The sequence below is a fragment of the Euprymna scolopes genome, chromosome 15 (assembly GCF_053919585.1).
Source record: "Euprymna scolopes isolate OS-2025 chromosome 15, ASM5391958v1, whole genome shotgun sequence".
NCBI lineage: Eukaryota > Metazoa > Mollusca > Cephalopoda > Sepiida > Sepiolidae > Euprymna > Euprymna scolopes.
Genome location: NC_136496.1, coordinates 2,840,054 through 2,847,500, shown reverse-complemented (window position 1 = coordinate 2,847,500; position 7,447 = coordinate 2,840,054). Strand labels below are relative to the sequence as shown.

Sequence of the window (7,447 nt, the reverse complement as noted above, 5' to 3'; positions counted from 1 at the left end):
GGATGATTTTAAATTTTTTGCAAAAACCGAAAAGGAGCTAGAGACACTAATTAACACTACCAGGATCTTCAGCCAAGATATCCAAATGGAATTTGGAATGGAAAAGTGCGCACAACTAGTTATAAGAAAGGAAAACTGGAAACGACAGAAGGCATGGAACAACCCAACCAAACAGAAATGAGGACACTAGGGGAACAAGACGACTATAAATACTTGGGAATTCTGGAAGCGGACACCATCAGAGCAACAGAAATGAAAGAGAAAATTGGAAAGGAATACCTCAGGAGGACAAGAAAACTCCAAGAAACTAAACTGTATAGCAGAAACCTAATAAAAGGTATAAATACATGGGCAGTATCACTAGTAAGATACTATGGACCGTTTATAGGATGGACAAAAGAAGAACTGAGACAGCTCGACCAGAAAACCAGGAAACTCATGACCATGCTTAATGCACTACACCCAAAGGACGATATTGATAGACTCTATGTGAAAAGGAAAGACGGCGGGAGAGAGGACACAAAAAAAGAACTAGAAAAATACGTAATGCAAAGCCGTGAAAGGATAATTATTGCAGCGAGAGACATGGAGAAAACCAACAAAACAGAAAACAGAAAGACAAATGACAAAACGAGAAAAGAGAAATGGGAAGAGAAACAACTCCACGGAAGATTCATAAGAATGACAAAAGATGGAAATAATGAAAACACCTGGACATGGATACGAAAAGGACATATAAACCGAGAAACTGAATCTCTAATAACTGCAGCACAAGATAACTCGATAAGAACCAACCATATCAAAGCAAGGATCAATAAAACACAAGAAAACAGCAAATGCAGACTCTGTGGACAAAGAGACGAAACAATAAACCATATAGTAAATGAATGCAGCAAACTTGCCCAAAAGGAATACAAAAACAGGCATGACCAAGTGGGGAGAGCGGTGCACTGGGAATTGTGCAAACGGCTGCATTTTGAGTGTACAGATAAATGGTACAAGCATAAACCCGCAACAGCACTCGAAAACGAGAACTACAAAATCCTATGGGACATGGACATACAGACGGACAAACCCATCGAAGCAAGAAGACCAGATGTCGTAATAATTAACAAGAAAGAGAAATCCTGTTAAATCGTAGACTTTGCTGTCCCAGCTGACCACAGGGAGAGTATGAAAGAAAAGGAGAAACGAAGCAAATACACAGAGCTAGCCAGAGAGTTAAAAGGGATTTGGATGATGAAGAAAATCAAAATAGTACCGATAATAATAGGAGCACTAGGAACAATTCCGAAAAACCTGGAAAAAAGAATGTCAGAAATTGGAATCAGAGGAATAGCTGCAAAAATACAACGACTAACGATAATGAAAACGGCTGAAATATTAAGGAAAACCCTTGAATGCGGAGAATAATATAAGAAGACAATATAACAAATAAGCATTACAGGGAATGAAGAACACCGAAGCTGCATATCTACATGCTCTACACCTCCATCATGCATCTCTCCATTGTTTCACCACCGTTCCCCCCAATAGAACAGTGATACCAAAGAGCCAAGAAGGGTCAAGGAGGATGGAAAGACCGAGGAGGGAGCACTGGCCAGACCTCCGCTGGACAAGTGCGAAGAGAATTGGGATCTTGGGGAGGCTTAGTGCCACTCAAATTCCAGTATAAACCAATGGGCACTGCCACCGAGAAATCAATGGTAAGCGGCTGTTGAGATGATGCAAATTTATTTGCAAATGCTATCGAAGGAGGTGGAGAGAGCTGGACGTCTGGGGAGACTTGTTGCCACTCAGCTTCCAGAGAACACCACAGGTCTCCAATCAGATCGTTTGTTCACTTGTGTGAAAGCTCCCATGTGAGCCAATAATAATAATAATAATAATAATAATAAAAACAATAATAATAATAATAATAATAATAACAACAATAATAATAATAATAATGACAATAATAATAATAATAATAAAAACAACAATAATAATAACAATAATAATAATAATAATAATAATAATAATAATAATAATAATGATAAAAGTACAACGACTAACGATAATGAAAACGACTGAAATATTAAGGAAAACCCTTGAATGCGGAGAATAATACAAGACAATATAACGAATAAGCGTTACAGGGAATGAAGAACACCGAAACTGCATATTTACAAGTTCTACCCCCCCCCCATCATGCATCCCCCCCCATTGTTTCATCACCGAGGCTGAGTGCCACTCAAATTCCAGCATAAACCAATGGCCACTACCAGCGAGAAATCAATGGTAAGCGGCTGTTGAGATGATGCAAATTCATTTGCAAATGCTATCGAAGGAGGTGGAGAGGTCTGGACGTCTGGGGAGACTTGTTATCACTCAGCTTCCAGAGAATACCACAGGTTTCCAATCAGATCGTTTGTTGACTTGTGTGAAAGCTCCATGTGAGCCAATAATAATAATGATTGGCCTTCGGGAAAAGATCAAAGTGCAGTATCTGTTCTTCAGATGCTGCACTTCAATTTATTGTTCTCTGTCAGTGGAAGAGAAATCCTTCACGACTGAGACAATTTTTATTTTTGTTCCTTTTCTCCACATTAAAAAACGACCCTGGTGTCTAACTCTGTCCTGTGGGGAGGCATTATAAATAGGAACAATAATAAATAATGAATAATAATAATAATAATAATAATAATAATAATAATAATAATAATAATAATAATAATAACAACAACAGCAACAATAATAATAATAATATTAATAATAATAACAATAATAATAATAACAACAGCAACAATAATAATAACAATAATAACAACAACAACAACAACAACAACAACAACAACAATAATAATAATAATAATAATAACAACAATAATAATAATAATAATAACCATAATAATAACCATAATAATAACAATAATAACAATAATAATAATAACAACAATAATAATAATAATAATAATAACAATAATAATAATAATAATAATAATAACAACAATAATAATAACAACAATAATAATAATAATAACCATAATAATAACCATAATAATAACAATAATAATAACAACAATAATAATAATAACAACAACAATAATAATAATAATAACAATAATAATAACAACAACAACAACAACAACAACAACAATAATAATAATAATAATAACTAGCGGGACCTGTGGAAATCCCACAGCAGCATTTTTCCTATGCAATATATTGTTGCTGGACATGCTGTGGGCGTTCTATTCAGCATGAATGAAGGCATAATCATATTCTAGTTTTTTTTATTAAAACTGTACTGACCACTTACTAAAATAATAACTTTGATATATTTCATGAGCTGATTATTTCATTACAAACACACCGGTCAATTAACTCATATTTTATCATTTTTCATAATTATTGAATATGTTACTATGCTCGACAATAATTTTGCATAATTTCAACCCACACTATCGCCTCTCCCTTTACTAAAACATTAAATTTGATATATTGTATCGACTGATTATTTTATAAAAAAAATACAACTATTAATTAACTCACATTTCATCATTTTTATTTTTAATAAGTCTTGGATATAGTACTAATTTTGACAATAATATTTTATCATTTAAACTCACCATATCACACACCTTACTAAAATAATAACTTTGATATGTTTTCTAGGCTGATTATTCCATTACAAACACATACATCAATCAACTCACATTTCATCATTTTTCGTAATTCTTGGATATGTTACTAATTTCGACAATATTTTTTTATAATGTAAACCAACGTTGTCGCCCAACCTTACTAAAATAATAACTTTGATGCATTTGTCTGGGCTGATTATTTCATTACACACACACACTAATTAATTAACTAATATTTCATCATTTTTTCGTAATTCTTGGATATGTTACTAATTTCGACAATAATTTTTTTATAATTTAAGCCCTCCTTATCTTCTTCCCCTTTACTTATATAATAACTTTGATATATTGTCTAGGCTGATTATTTTATTATAAACACACAAATCAATTAAATCACATTTCGTCATTTTTCGTAATTATTGGATATCTTACTAATTTCGACAATAATTTTTTTATAATTTAAACCATCTTCGTCGCTCTCTCTTACTAAAAAATACTTTGATATATTTTCTGGGCTGATTATTTTATAAAAAGACATAACTATCAATTAATTCACGCTTCATCATTTTTCTTAATTCTTTGATATGTTACACATTTCGACAATTATTTTTAATATTTTTAACCCACATTATCAACCATCCACTACAAACATTATAACTTTGATATATTATCTGGGATGATTATTTCATTTCAAACACACCAAACAATTAACTAACATTTCGTCATTATTCATAATTCTTGGATATGTTACTTATGTCGACAATCATTTTTCATCATTTTAACCCACATCATCACCCCACTTACTAAAATAATATCTTTGATATATTGTCTGGTCTGATTATTTCATTGCAAACACACTAATGCATTAAATAAAATATTATTATTTTTCATAATTCTTGTATATGTTACTAATTTTGACAATTATTTTTCATAATTTAAACCATCCTTATTGCCCTCTCTTACTTACACAATTACTTTGATATATTTCCTGGGCTGATTATTTTATTATAAACACACATGCGATTAACTCATATTTAATCTTTGTTCATAATTCTGGATATGTTACTAATTTCGACAATATTTGTTATAATTAAAAACCCACATTATGCCTCTCACACCTACTTATATAATATATTTGATATATTGTCTGGGCTTATTATATCATTGCACACAAACAAATCAAGTAACGCACATTTCATCATTTTTCATAATTCTTGGATATGTTACTAATTTTGACAATAATTTTCATAACTTTAACCCACTATGTCGCTCCCCCTTACTTTAATAATAACTTTGATATATTGCCTGGGATGATTATTTCATTACAAACAAATAAATGCTGGGTTTTCTCATAGTATATATGTTTCACCTATCTTATCCAATCCCGGGTGACGCTGCATATTCTGCTAATATATATCGTTCACCTATCTCATTCGATCCCGGCCGATGCTGGGTATTTTGCTACTATATGTTTTCCACCTATCTCATTCAATACTGGGCGACGCTTTCTGATAGTATATATTTGCATATCTCATTCAATCACTGGACTGACTTAATGTCCGCCACCCCACTGTTGAAAATATGCATTTAATAAAGTAATGGTTTAATCGTAAACTGCTTCAGCCATTTCCGGGACCGACTTTATATCCCCAACCCACTGCTAAAAATATACATGAAATAATGTAATGTCTAAATAGTAAACTGTTTCAGCCATTTCCGGGACCGACTTTATATCCCCAACCCACTGATAAAAATATACATGAAATAATGTAATGTCTAAATAGTAAACTGTTTCAACCATTTCCGGGATCGACTTTATATCCCAAACCCATTGCTATTAATATACATGAAATAATGTAATGTCTAAATAGTAAACTGTTTCAGCCATTTCCGGGACCGACTTTATAACCCCAACCCACTGCTAAAAATATACATGAAATAATGTAATGTCTAAATAGTAAATTTTCAGTCATTTCCGGGACCGACTTTATATCCCAACCCACTGCTAAAAATATACATGAAATAATGTAATGTCTAAATAGTAAACTGTTTCGGCCATTTCCGGAACGACTTTATACCCCAAACACACTGCTAAAAATATACATGAAATAATGTAACGTCTAAATAGTAAACTGTTTCGGCCATTTCCGGGACCCACTTTGTACCCCAAACCCACTGATAAAAATATACATGAAATAATGTAATGTCTAAATAGTAAACTGTTTACGCCGTTTCCGGGACCGACTTTATATTCCCCAAACCACTGATAAAAATATACATGAAATAATGTAATGTCTAAATAGTAAACTGTTTCGGCCATTTCCGGGACCGACTTTATCCCCCAAACCAACTGCTAAAAATATACATGAAATAATGTAATGTCTAAATAGTAAACTGTTTCAGCCATTTCCGGGACCGACTTTATATCCCAACCCACTGCTAAAAATATACATGAAATAATGTAATGTCTAAATAGTAAACTGTTTCAACCATTTCCGGGACCGACTTTATATCCCCAACCCACTGCTAAAAATATACATGAAATAATGTAATGTATAAATAGTAAACTGTTTCAGCCATTTCCGGGACCGACTTTATATCCCCAACCCACTGATAAAAATATACATGAAATAATGTAATGTCTAAATAGTAAACTGTTTCAACCATTTCCGGGACCGACTTTATATCCCAACCCAATGTTAAAAATATACATGAAATAATGTAATGTCTAAATAGTAAACTGTTTCAGCCATTTCCGGGACCGACTTTATATCCCAACCCACTGCTAAAAATATACATGAAATAATGTAATGTCTAAATAGTAAACTGTTTCAACAATTTCCGAGACCGACTTTATATCCCCAACCCAATGTTAAAAATATACATGAAATAATGTAATGTCTAAATAGTAAACTGTTTCAGCCATTTCCGGGACCGACTTTATATCCCAACCCACTGCTAAAAATATACATGAAATAATGTAATGTCTAAATAGTAAACTGTTTCAACCATTTCCGGGACCGACTTTATATCCCAACCCACTGCTAAAAATATACATGAAATAATGTAATGTCTAAATAGTAAACTGTTTCAGCCATTTCCGGGACCGACTTTATATCCCAACCCACTGCTAAAAATATACATGAAATAATGTAATGTCTAAATAGTAAACTGTTTCAACCATTTCCGGGACCGACTTTATATCCCAACCCACTGCTAAAAATATACATGAAATAATGTAATGTATAAATAGTAAACTGTTTCAGCCATTTCCGGGACCGACTTTATATCCCAACCCACTGCTAAAAATATACATGAAATAATGTAATGTCTAAATAGTAAACTGTTTCAGCCATTTTCGGGACTGACTTTATATCCCCAACCCACTGTTAAAAATATATATGAAATAAAGTAATGTTTAAATCGTAAACTATTTCAGCCATTTTCGGGACTGACTTATAATCCCAAACCCACTGTTAAAAATATATATGAAATAAAGTAATGTATAAATAGTAAACTGTTTCGGCCAGTTCCGGGACCGACTTCTTATCTCCAGTCCTAATGTTAAAAATATACATGAAATAAAATAATGTCCAAGATGTAAATGGTTGCAGCCATTTCCGGAATCGACTTCATATTTCCCACCCCAATGTTAAAAATATACATTGAATAAAGCAATGTGTAATGCGTAAACGGGTTCACCCATTTTCGGGACTGATTTAATATCCCCCCCCCCACTGTTAAAAATATGCATGAAATAAAGTAATGTTTAAATCGTAAACGGTTTGAGTAATTTCCGGGACTTACTTCATATCCCGTAA

At 32.7% G+C, this 7,447-nt stretch overlaps 1 protein-coding gene across 1 annotated transcript in view; it reads right to left on the bottom strand.

Moving 5' to 3' along the window:
- The window catches only part of LOC145293692 (proton myo-inositol cotransporter-like), a 383,417-nt gene that overhangs the window by 151,735 nt on the left and 224,235 nt on the right, over positions 1 to 7,447 (bottom strand). The gene's annotated exons all lie outside the window — the stretch shown is intronic.